Source organism: Solanum dulcamara, chromosome 3 (genome assembly GCF_947179165.1).
Source record: "Solanum dulcamara chromosome 3, daSolDulc1.2, whole genome shotgun sequence".
Taxonomy (NCBI): Eukaryota; Viridiplantae; Streptophyta; class Magnoliopsida; order Solanales; family Solanaceae; genus Solanum; species Solanum dulcamara.
In genome coordinates this window covers 19,928,045-19,942,504 of record NC_077239.1, presented here as the reverse complement: position 1 = coordinate 19,942,504, position 14,460 = coordinate 19,928,045, and positions in this window count along the sequence as shown.

Genomic DNA, 14,460 nt, shown 5'->3' with positions numbered 1-14,460 from the left:
TTAAACAAACTATTTACCACCCCATATCCACCCCAAAATAATTCCTTCTGACACCCATTCGGCCAAATTAATTATCCATGTACCCTCTTTAATTATTTTAAATTCGCGCGCTGACGTCAGCACCCCAAAATAATTTCTTCCAATACTCATTCGGCCAAACTAATTACCCATGTACCCTCTTTAATTATTTTTAAATTCGCGTGCTGACGTCAGCATCCACCCTACATGATACCGATAGGGTATCATATACCGATGGAGTATCACAGAGGATTAAGTTCAGTCCTATATGATAACGATATAATATCAATATACCGACGAAGTATCACAAGAAATATATTTACTAATTAATTTAATAAATAAGATTGTGATTTTAATAATTTTCTCTTAATAATTTTATTGTTATTTTTTTAAAAAGAGCTCAATCATATATGATATCGATAAGGTATCAATATATTGTTATGATATCACTGAGGATTTTAAAAGTGTCTCATTAAGAATTTTCAATATCATGATAATATATGAATACACTATGGTAGTATCATTCATGTAACATCGAATGACTTAGGAAAACTTTTATGGTACCATAACATTATATATATACTATGATAATATCATTCAACATTTATATGAAACGATCCTTAATGATATCATGTTAGTATATGATGGTTTCATGAAGATGCAACTGAAGGATTGAAGTAGACATCAACGATACTATGACAGTTTATATATATACTGTGGTGGTATCATTAACGACTGAAGCAGCCTCAATGATACCATATCAGTATAAGATACTGCGACAGTATCTTGGTCGTGAATCTCATGCTTTGGGAGGTATGAATTATGAAGGAGTATTTGTCTGTAATTATTTTACTTTTATAGGACATGCACTTAGTTTTTTCTATATAAAATTAGTGATATAATTAAAAATAATAACATTCTCAAGTAACGCACGTTGAGAATAAGGTAAAAGAATATTGCTTGAGTGAGATGGTTTAGTTACCTCCTCCATTGACTTTTAGATACACTACTTAACAAATGTTAATTGAAGATGAGGGTAAGAACTATCAAATTAAACATAAAAGAGATGAGAAGGACTTAAAATTAAATAGAAAAAAATTATTTCAAAAAGTTTATAATCTCTTGAAATTTATACAGAGTAGTGAAAAGTAAGACATAATTACAACAACATATCCAGTATAATCCACTAGGTGGGGTTAGGAGAGGGTAGAATGTACGCAGACTTTACTACTACCTCGGAGAGGCAGAGAGGTTGTTTTTGAAAAACCCTCGGCTCAAATGCATCAAACCCGCACAATTGAAAAAAAAGACAATGAAAAACATAGTCGATAATAAGGAGAGGAGTGTAAAGTCTACAAGAATGAAGCAATAATAACAACGAAATAATCTAAACTTAATACACAATATACAACAAGAACTCCAAGGGTATGATTAGTACTATGATAGACACTAACGAGCCTAAACCTATGCATTTCAAGACATGACTTCACTCCTATTAGCCTTCTATCCTAATACGCGACCTCCACTCTTTCATATCTAGAGTCATGTCCTCGGTAATATGAAGTTGTATCATGTCATATCTAATCACCTCTCCCCAGTACTTCTTCGGCTTACCTTTATCCCTTCGGGTACCCCCTAAAACCAACTCCATGCATCTCCTCACTGGCACATCAGTACACCTCCTTTGCACATGTCCAAATCATCTGAATCTCCCTTCCCTCATCTTGTCTTCCACATGAGTCACTCCTACCTTCTCCCGGATAACCTCATTTTTAATCTTGTCGCTCCTAATATGCCCACACATCCATCTCAATATCCTCATCTCCACAACATGTTTTCTGAACTTGAGATGTCTTGATAGGCCAACACTCCACCCCTATACAACAAGGCCGATCTGACCACACTATATAAAACTTACCTTTAAGTTTAGGTGGTACTTTTTTATCACGGAACCCTAGACATAATTAAAGGATGGAAATAGTGATTAATGAAAATATATATTAGTTAAATGTTAGTGCTTTTACTTTAGTCAGAGATATATTTCTAAGTCTTTTAGTCAAATCGAGAACTTTTATGTTATACATAGTGTTTTTAAGCAAGTGTTGGACTATATATTTTAAATATTTTTTATTTTATTTAAATTTATAAACTTTTAATTGAAAGTAAAATTGTGTTTGGACGTAGTCTTATACGAAGAAGAGAAATAGTACATTATTTGAAATTTATAAAAATGAAGATGGAAAATATATTGGAAACACTTTTCAAAAACTATTAAAATTCAACTTCAAGTTAAATTTTAAAATTGTATGATTAAACGGACCTAATACTAAATAATTTTTATGGTTAAACGGACCAAATACTAAATATTTTTTATGGTTTAACGGACCTAATATTTTTGCTTTATTTCGTATAATATTAGTGTGGTCTGAAATTACGTTTGAAATATGATAGTGAAAAGTCATATAGCTAGTGTCATGAGAGATAACATCTTGGAAGACGTAATAGACATAGAGCGTGACACATAGTGCATGAAGGATGAGAGTGACATATATTATGTTCTGACAATTAATTTATAAATAGAATATGAGAAAAAACTAATTGATGAGAGCAAAGCAAGTCAAGGTTTGAAGAGGGGAATATGACAATATATCATATAATATAACCAATATTAGAATAATGTCTTTTTCTAGCCGGCTTTTGTCCCTAGCCTAACTTGTAGCGTTGGTTCTCGTTTAGTTTTTGTCAATATTGCCGCAATTGTTTTCCTCTTTCTTTTAACAAAATGTGGTCAAAGAAAATATACCAACATGGTTGCTATGCTTATGATTAAAACGTGCTAAAGAAATATACGTTAGAAAATTAATGCTCTGGTAAAACCATCAAAGGAATTTCCAATCACTTTTTTTATACAAGAAAATCAGCGATCACTATTTTTAAATATGCATTTCGCTCTAATATAATAACCTTCAAATATAATTTCCACGCTCTAGTATGATAACCCGCATTTCAAAACTTATTAGATATGATTTAGGGAAGTGAAAATAGTATCCTAATACTATATTAATTATTATTATTATTATTAAAGTGGAGGATAAGTAATAATATTTTTTTTCTCCTTGACGTGTCATAAGTTATAAAATATATCACCTCAAAAATTAGAATAGTACATATAAAGCCATTCTGAATTTACAATTTGTGGGTGTTTAGCCTAATCTAGCGTTTGACTTCAAATTTCTAAATATTTTTGGAAAATTATTTTTAGATGAAGTTTTGGTGAAGTTTCACCATGTATTTGGCCATAAATTTTCTCAAGAATATTTGATTGTTTCAAAAAATATTATTTTATACCCGTAAGTTCTAAAAATCATTAAAAATACACATAACTTTGTATTATCATTTTATAATGAACATGTTCCGTTTAAAAAAAATTTAGAACATAATTGATAACAATTAACAGCAACAAACTAACTATATGGGCAAAAGCAATACATTAATCGCATTAAAAATAAATTGCAGAAAGGGATAGTATGGTTATATATTAATAGATAGATATGTTATTTAATGATGTTGGTTGTTCACGTTAATGGAGTAAGTTGGTAGATAAATATTAGTTAAAATTAATTAATGCTGAAAGTTTTTATAAAATATAAAAGTTTGGGGTAATTTTTAAATTTTTAAAACTTTCCAAATATTAGAACTTGGCTTAATTTCGGGTAGTTTTTTCTAGAACTTGGGATGTTTGTCAGATATATTTTTCAAGTAATGACAAATTATATGGACAAACGCTAATTCTCAAATTTTTTCAAATTTATTTCAAAAACTATTTGGGGTCAAACATCATTCATTTATTAGGTTGACTAGTCAAATTAAGGAATGAAGTTACAAACAATGTAACTAATATCCTCTTAATCCTTTAATAATGTGAAGATAATGAAAATGAAGTAATATGAATAGCAAAACATACAATCAAACTAACAAAATTAATAAAGTTTGTAATGACTCTAAAGGTCATTTTTGAAATTTTTAGAAAATTATTGTTTTTATCCTTTCGATAGTTGTCCGGAGTCATATTTAATCACTTTATGAAGTTGGTTTTGGAAATTCTTTGAAAGGTTGTGATTTTTGAAAGTTTTAGAGTTTTGAAACCTTAAGTTGTTGGAAAGTTATTTTTGGTACCAACCGGAGCTACGAGTCTCGAAATAAAATTTTGTCGGTTACACCAGCTCTGAAATGTGAAATTTGGTATAGGAGAGTTTTTGGTTTCAGATCCGGAGTTATTTTGTGGATTTGAGGTCTTAAGTTGAAAGTTTATGAATTTTTAGCCTTTGAGTTGACTTTGGTCAACATTCGGAGTTTGAACGCTCGGAATGGACTTCCAACAGTTTTTTTTAATTTGGGGGATGATTTTAGGCATAGGAGAGGTCTTGATTGAATTTTCAGAGGTGGTCCTTCCCCCATTGAAGAGCCATGTATCGAGCTTGATTTGGTATTTTTGAGCCTTAAGTTAGTTTAGTTGCGACTAAATAGGTTTTGGGTCAAGGAGACCTCAAATTTGTGTTCTAACAATTATGTTGAGTCTGGAATATCAAATTTAGTGGGGTAGCATATATAGTTTGTGTGTACGAGATTCCGAATGAATTCCAAGGGTCAATTCGGAGACTTGTGAGTTGGTTGATTTCTTCCTGAGATCTGGTGTCTACAAACCTCGCATTTGCAATGGGTTGGCCGCTTTTGCAACCTTTGCGTTAGTTAAGACCTGATGGTGTTCGTGAGGAGTCTTTTTAGTCAAGGACCGCTTACGCGATAAGGTTGTCATGTTCGCAAGGCCGCGAAAGCGAGGCCTAGCTGTGCCATTTCCAAATTTCGAGATTTCAACTCCATTTTCTTTATTTTTGAATTTTCAAGCTCGGTGTAGACAATTTTGAAGTGAGTTTTTAAGAAATTTTGATTGGGTAAGTGATTCTAACTTAAATTCATCATTACGCACTAATATTTCATGATTTAAACACTATTTTGGTTCCAAACTTTATGGGTTTTCTCAAGAACTTCAAGTTTTGATAAATTAATAATTATTAACTAAATTCAACTTTGTTATCGAAATGGTTTTCATTATTGAGTTACCAATTCATAGGATAACATGATTTACACAAATTTTCAGATTAACCCTTCATTTTCGATTGCAGTTTTGGGTCGATTTGACCCCATTTTAAAAAGATATTGATATGGGTATTGATAGTCTCAAATTCTTATTGTGAATTCATATTGGAATAGATTGTATTGATTTGGAGACCCATCGAAAGAGAAAGATCTAGATTACAAAGTGATTGTGTTCTTGAATTGCAGCAAGTGAACTTCTAACACTACTAAAAAATAGTAAAAAAATGACAAAAATAAAAGCGACAGACTGCGTCAATTGTAAAAGGCGATGGACAAAGGGACAACGTCCGTCGCTTATTGCATGTGGATGTGTATACCGATCATAAAAGTTTTCAATATGTGTTCACCCAAAAGGACCTTAATCTAAGGCAAATAAGGTGGCTAGAACTCCTTAAGGACTATGACATGAGTGTGCACTATCATCCAGGTAAAGACAATATGGTTGCCGATGCGCTTAGTAGAGTGTCTATGGGGAATGTGGCCCATGTGGATGAAGGAAAGAGGGAGTTGGTGAGAGATGTTCACCAGTTGACTAGATTAGGGGTGAAGTTGTGTGGTACTGATGATGGTGGTATGGTTGTTCAAAATAGGTCTGATTCCTCTTTGGTGATGGATGTTAAATCAAAGAAAGATCTTGACCTGACATTTATCGAGTTATAGAAGTTGGTGAAGGAAAAGAAGATAGAGGTCTTTTCCCAAGGAGGAGATGGGGTGCTATACTACCAAAGTCGGCTATGTGTTCCAGATGATGATGGCCTAAGGAGTTTGATCTTGATGGAGGCTCATAATTCTACATACTTCATTTATCCCGGTTCGACAAAAATCTACTAAGACTTAAAAGAGTTTTATTAGTGGGGTGGCATGAAGAAGGACATAGCAAGGTTCGCGTCTGAATTGCCAACAAGTGAAGGCCAAACATCAAAGTCCGGGTAGCCTAGACCAAGACATTGAAATCCCTACTTGGAAGTGGAAAGATATGAATATGAATTTTGTAGTTGGTTTGTCTCATACCCAGAAGCGTCATGATTCGATTTGGATAATTATTGATAGAATGACTAAGTCGGCTCACTTCCTACTGATTAAGACTTCCTATAGTGCCTAAGACTATGCCAAGTTGTATATTCGAGAGTTGGTGAGGTTGCATGGTATGTCGTTATCCATTATGTCGGATCGTGGTACCCAATTCACTTCTCACTTTTGGAGATCATTCCAAAAGGGCCTCGATACTAAGGTAAAATTGAGCACCACATTCCATCCTCAAATAGATGGACAAGCCGAAAGGACAATTCAAACACTAGATGATATGTTAAGGGCTTGTGTGTTGTAGTTTAAAGGAAATTAGGATGATCATCTACCGCTCATCGAGTTTGCCTATACTAATAGTTACCACTCAAGTATTGAGATGGCGCCCTTTGAGGTCTTGTATGGGAGAAGATGTAGATCCCCGGTTGGTTGGTTTGAAGTAGGTGAGATGACCTTATTGGTCCTCGATTTGGTACTTCATGCTTTAGAGAAGGTGAAGATCATTAGAGAAAGGTTGAAGATGGCTCAAAGTCATCAAAGGTCCTATTCCAACACTAGAAGAAGGGATCTTGAGTTTAATGTGGATGATTGGGTGTATCTGAAGGTTTTTTGATTTGGTAAGAAAGAGAAATTGACCCCTAGGTATGTAGGGCGTTATAAAATCGTGAGACGTGTTGGCAAAGTTGCATATTAGTTAAAGTTGCCATTGGAAATGGCCATGGTTCATCCGGTGTTCCATGTATCTATGTTGAAAAAATATGTAGGTAATCCTAGTTCCATTGTTCCTTTGAGAGTAGTGAATGTTGAAGAAAACTTGACCTATGAAGAAGTTCTGGTTGAAATTTTGGACCGGCAAGTTAAGAGATTGAGGAACAAAGAAGTTGCATCTATTAAAGTCCTTTGGAGGAATCAACAAATCGAAAGTGCTACATGGGAAGCGGAAGCGGATATGATTAAATGGTACCCTCATCTTTTTCCTCTACCCAAACCTAAGGTATTAATTTGTCCTTGCTCAATTACTTGAAATCCTTGCATTTCAATTTTTTTTTGTCATATGCTTGCAAAATTATGAAATATGTTTTGAACGATGTTTTAAATTGCACTATTGCATTAATGATGGGTTGTTGGTTTACACTTTACTCTACTCAAGCTAAGTCTTTCCTCATTCGAGGACGAATGTTCCCAAAGGGGATATAATGTAACAACCCCTAAAAACGTTGTATATGATGTGCCAATTCTCGATAAAAATAATATAGCTTCTGTATTTTGGGCATAACTTTTAATAGAATGGTCCAAATTAGGTAATTCAAATTTCTAAATAACTCAAACATCATTACCTACCATTTTTGTAAATACCATATTTTAAGTTTCGGAGGTTAAGTAGGTCAAATAAATTAATTATTGCAAGACAGGGTGGTGTGACAAAATAGAGTGTTTGTAGAAGAAATATCATATCTCACTATAGAATACTCCAAATTGGTTGATTCTTGAATATCATGAAAGTATACTTCTAGAGAAACAATTCATATGAAGATACTAAATCCTAATGAGGAAGTTATTTTTTTTCAAAGGTAGCTCCAAAAAAGGGTATTCCGTTAAAAGAAGGTTCATCTCACCATTCATGGAAAGATCTAGATCCATTTGACATCACCCATGACATCAATAGTCCTCCATTTGACATCACTCATGACATCACAATCTTTTATTAAATTTTTTAATTTTTTTTATAATTATTTTAATTATTGTTAGGTCACATCTTCACACTTATAAATATCCACCTTATTTCATTATTTTGTTCATCAAGATTTCTCAAGCAACTCTTCTCTCTATACACTCCTTTACTCATTCTCAAAATATAATTTTAGTTCTTAGTATTGTAGAAATACTATTTTAGTGATTCATATACTCCGGGTAGTACACAAAATGCTCCGGCGAGGGGAAAAGACTAGGATTCAAGAGTGTTTATTAAGTCCTTCGATTCTGAGTAACGCTTCGGATTCCAGGTATGTAAGGCTTCAATGAGAGTATTCCTTCCACTCTCATACCTACAATATTTTGATTATACGATAAATTATATTTATTATTTTTAAGCTTTACTCTAAGGTATGTGGGTATTGATTCATGGATCCTTTCACCCATGAAGCTCAAATGAATTATCAAAGTCTTCTATTTAATTCAAGTATGAAACTTTATGGTTTTTCATATCATGATTCCAAATGCATAGATTATTAAGTATTTGAAGTTTAATTACCTATCTTATATTAGCGTATGTAAGGCTTCAATGGGAGTATTCCTTCCACTCTCATGCCTAAAGTATTTTGATTATATGATAAATTATGTTTATTTTCTATAAGTTTTACTGTCAATTATGTGGGTGTTTATCCATGGGTTCTTCCACCCATGTAGTCCAAAATTCTTTCAACTAAATCTCTTGTTTTCAAATAAGATTTTTTTATTGGGTAATTCTTATTTCTACTTAATAGCATGAATAATGATTAAACTAATGATTATTGATCTATTTTGATGCAAAATAATTTTATATTTATGAATTGATGGTTTGCAAGTAATTTTTCTTTTTATCTCTTTAAAGGTTTTTGAAATTAATGGGGGTTGTTTAAAGCATGATTTTAATTAATGGATTTCAAAGTATTTATGCATAATTTCAGTTACATATATGTTTGAAAGTTGAAGTGATTTAAACCCACCTAGTTTTACAATATTTTCAATAAAATTTGATTTGAAAGTTTTGACTCCAAATGAATATTTATGACAGCAATGTCTATGATCCAAACAGAGTCTTATGAAATAAAAGAATGATAAAATGCTATGAATGATGGATTCTTTATGCAATAATGACAACTCTAGCATATTTGAATCACCAAAAGTTTTAATGAGCTATTCTACCGAATATGATATTTTGAATTTTCAAGCTATATGCTATGACTATTTTGAGGTATTAAACTATTCCGTGGGATTGACTTAGCACCGAATGGGTCATTGGGGTGAGATTCGGTAAGGAAATCCTAGTAGCAACCCCTTGTTTCATTAACTATGTGCCAACGTAGGAGCCCTTGTAGGCTTAGGCTAATGGATCCACAAATATCCCTTAAAGTTAAAGTTAAAGAAATGAATGAAGTTGATGGAGTTCTACCCGGCAAGTAGTCTCCCCGGCCAACGTAGGGGTTATGTTGGATTCCATGTAATAACTCGCATGATCTTAAATATCGGTTATGGTCATTTTCTCACAAAATGAATATTTTAAAGGATATATATATGATTGATTATGCATGCATTGCATTATGCTTCCTATTACACAAATGTTTTAATGTTTCCTCAATGTTCATGCATGCTTACATACTTAGTACATTCAAAGTACTAACGCATACTCTTTTGCCTACATGATATCATCATGTAGGGACCGGTCCTCCTCCTCATTCTCCTCCATGTAACTAGTTGAGATTTCGTTTGAAGACTACTTTTGGTGATTTTCCATGTTCCGGGAACAATACACCTTTATATTTTTAGCTTATGATATGTTGAGATCTTTAGACACTTACTATGACATTTCTTTCTATTATGATTGAGGGTGAGCTAGAGACTTGTCTTAGCCCCGTTAAATCTAAACGTTAGAGGTATTGTTGGACATATGTAAGTTAAAGATTTACTATTATGATTTTTGTTTGTTTATTTATTTTTATTATCTATGAAAGTTTAAAAGAATGCTAAGAAGCTTGATTGAGGTACTTTCGGGTTCCTCATTTGCCATGTCACGTCTAGGCCCTAGGCTTGAGTCTATTATTCATGAAGTTATTAACTTTGGTTTCATGAATTGTAGTCTTTAAGAATTAATTAAGTGTTAACTTTAGAAATATTGAATTATTGTAGGATATATGCACTTTAAGTTGTGAACTTTCAACTAAAATTTTGAACTTGAAATTTAGGGTTTTTTAAGTTGAATTTTAGGATTTGTTTAACTTGAAGTACTTAGGAATTTTTATGGTTTGTATAAATTCTCAACTTTAGATACTTGAACTTTAATTATACTTGAAATTTGAAAGTTTGTACTTTAACTTAGAAAAAACCAACTTGAACTTTAGAAATGTTGAACTTGAGAATTCTTGAATTTTTATACGATATGTATGTAAACTTTAAGTTGTGAACTTTGAACTTGAATTTGGAACTTGAACTTTAGGATTTTTAAGCTGAACTATAGGATTTTTTAAGTTGAACTTAGATTTTTGAACTTTAGAATTTTCTAATTTAGTAGTTAGAAATTATTTTGGTTTGTATAAATACTCAACTTTAGATACTTGAACTTAGCATACTTGAAAGAATTAATTAAGGTTGAATATTTTTGTACAAAATTTTAAGTGCAGTGGTACAATCTAATTAAAGATTCCAATATTCAAGGCTGCCCACTACCACCAACCCCTTCATCTCAACCCTAATTGAAAAAAGTCGAGGTATTTTTTCCTCTTAAATTAAATTATTGTATATATTAGATTTTTTTATTCAATGTACAATACTTGCATTTTGCTTAGGGTTTGTTTGATTTCTTAGGATATGTTTGAATTTTTAGAGTGTGCTTTAATGATAATGTGTTAGATAGGTTGATAAGTGACAACACTAGTTGATCTCATTGATGACAAAATTAATTTTCTTGCAAGATCAATCTGTGTCCATCTAGTGTTGATAGTTAGCTTTGATTTGGTTTAGTTGTTGGAATTAGTTTTTACTTTAATTGTTCAAACAAAATCCAACTTGTACTTTAGAATTGTTGAACTTCAGAAATGTTGAACTTTAGAAATGTTAACTATAAAAGTGTTTAAAACGTTGTAAATTATGACTTTATTCTATTTGAGTGTTTAATTATGAATTTGAACTTATAATTACAACTTAATTATAACTTGAATTAATTAAAACTTGAACTTGTCACGACCCGGATTCGGGTGTGATGGAACTTACCTAACCCACCAAGACGAGTCAGCCTATGAGTCTGAACAATTTTAAATAAGCAGAAATATAACATTTAACAAGACATACATAAGAAAAAACTGAAAAATAGGTTTTACACTACCCAAGACTTGATGTCACATGTACAAGCCACTACTTTAACAAAAATAAAAGAGTATAAGTCTATATTTCTCAGTCGTATAAGGTAAATGATGGTGACAGTCCGCCGAAGAAGACAAGTTACTACCTGTCACACGCTAGAAGCTCAGTCCAATCAACAGGGAAGCTATGAACAGGAAGCATCGGGCTCAAATCCTACACATGTGTAGAAGTAAGGGGTGAGAACCAACAACAAAGTACTCAACAAAATGGAAACTAAACTCTAAGTAAAGTAATGTGGAACACAGGTACTCCTGGCATCCAAACCACAATCCTCCACAACTATAAACCTGTACTCAGACAGCCCAATTCATACAGTATATATCACAATTATATCATAATACTAGACAGTCCACAAATAAAAAGTACAATTACATTCTCAGCACTATACTCAAGAAAACACATGTAATTTTAGATCATAATAAATCACAGAAATAAATAAATGCAAATGTAATGTTAATTATCGTGATGCATGTCTATGTTACGATACACGTCCGTTGATTACCTCAGATCGAAACCCATGTGGGCCTCACCATGTATCCATCGGAAAAGACCTCAACCAATATCTTCCGGAAGAGACCTCGGCCATAAAATCTACAGGAAGAAACCTCGGCCATAATATCCGTCGGAAGAGACCTCGGCCTTGGGAAGAAACATCGGCAAATCACCTCGACCGGTAGAAACCTCGGCTCCAATATCTAGTACCTCACTCATATAATTTTCATCCATCACAAATATAATATATGCACAAGTAATGAGTGAAATAAGATAAATACTCACATAAGATGTCATACAGTCCATAATCACACAATAGATCAATACCTTGCAATTCACAACAATTAGACATTTACCTCTATCCAAATTCCACTATCACACTTCAACTTATGTAATTTAATTCAATCTAATAACCCAATGCACCGTAGTCCCCTTACAAAGGAAAATACAAGGTTCAACATACTTAACAAATGTTAGAATTCCACTTGCCTTAGCCAAAAGTCACGTACAATCCGAAATCACCGCTTTTCCTCTCCGACAATACTCCAAACCACCACAATCTAATCATTACAGACTCACAATCATATTTTGAATTTATTGACGCTTAAATCAAGAAATTCGAGTGAAAAGGGTAAAATAGCCAAAAATCCCATATTGAAAATTGAAATCGGAATGTGATTATTTTTAGATGAAAACATTCTCCAAGTAATAAGGAATCTAATGGTGAAAATCAATTAAAAACAGAGTTAAATAGGTTCACAAACTCAACTTTTTTTAGAAATTCGGATTAGGCAAAATCCCCCAAAATCTCTAATTTAAAATCCAAATTTTGAAGTTAAAATCAAGAATTAATCAATGGAAATCAAAGATATAAGTTGAAAAAGAGCTAACCAATAGTTTTCGATGAAAAATCTCCTTGAAATTCGCCAATACAAAGATTAGAATGTCAAAAATGGAGGAAATTGACCCTATTTCTGTCTTTTGGGAAAGACACTGTTCAGGTCGAATTATCTCTTGGCGACTGCGACACACTTATGTTTCCATCGCGAAGGTCAGGCCCTCGCTTCATCTCGATCGTGGCCAATACCTCATGCTCGCGAAGGCCAAAATAATGGTTCATCGTGATCGCGGCAGTGATCCTCCGCAAATGCGAAGAACAACTGGAAGCACCAGTTGACATCAAAATTTTACAAGGCTAAATCTCGAAATAGACCTTCAAGATTCGATTGGAACCCCGTAAATATAAACCAGACATACAACCCTACTAACTTAGATGTTACGGACTCAATGGAACCATCAAAATTCGAATTCAAGGCCTCCTTGACTCGATATCCTATAAGTCGAAACTAAACTAGTTTCGACACTTGATTTACCCAAAATACTCTCGGGACCTCTAAAAATTATAACGAAGTCATTTCTAGCGTTAGAACCACCTCTCGAAACAATTAAAACCATCAAAAATCCAATCCGAGCAATCAAACCCAAATGTTGACCAAAGTCAAATTTAGATTAAACTTTAACTCAATTTCCAACTTTGGACCTAAAGTCTACATTTTAACTCCAAATCTGATTCCAAGAACTCTTCTAGAGCAATTTCCATATTTTGGAACTGATAGAAGTGAAGAAATTTCATTCCGAGACTCGAAACTCCAAATCACTCTGAAACTCAAAATTTGACAACTTAAGCCTTTAAAACCCATTTCTCAATCAAAACCTCAATTTTTCACAAGATTTCTAAAAACCAACTTTCAGACACAACTAAAAGTGACTCGAAGAAACTAACGGGGAGGGGTAAAATGATAATTTTATTTAAAATATCAAAAATGACCTTCAGGATCATTACATCATTCACTACTAAAAACCATGTTCGTCCTCAAACATAAAGAAAGGGACATACCTGGAGTCTCAAAAGGATGGGGGTAACGGGCCCATATGTTTGACTCTAGCATCCAAGTATCCTCCCCCACGGACCGATACTGCCACTGGACCTTCACCGAAGCTATCTCCTTAGTCCTCAATTTCCTAATCTGCCTATCCAAAATAGCCACACGCTTCTCCTCATATATCAAATTTGGGCTCAACTCCACTGAATCATGGGAAATCATATGAGACTCATCTGGAATGTAGCACCATAGCATCGAGACATGAAACACTGGATGTACAGACGATAGACTAGATGGCAAGGAAAGTCTGTAGGCCATCTTTCCCACTCAATCTAAGATCTCAAAAGGGCCAATAAAACTAGGGATGAGTTTTCCCTTCTTCCCGAACCTCATGACACACTTCAAGGGAGAGACCTTCAACCATACCTGATCACCGACCATGAATACCAAAGGTCAAACCCTCCTGTCAGCATAGCTCTTCTAGCGACTTTGAGCTGTCAACAACCTACCCTGAATCATCCTAACCTGCTTGAAGCAAATCGATGTCTAGGCTATCCAGTGCCACAGAATCAAACCATCCAATGGGAAATCTATATCTCCGGCCATACACGGCCTCTAAAGGAGCCATCTGGATGTTGGAATGATAGCTGTTGTTGTAAGCGAACTCTGCTAGGGGAAAGTGTTGATCCCACATAGCAAAAAAATCAATCACACATGCCCTTAGCATATCCTCAAGTACCTAAATAGTTCTCTCAGACTGTCCATCTATTTG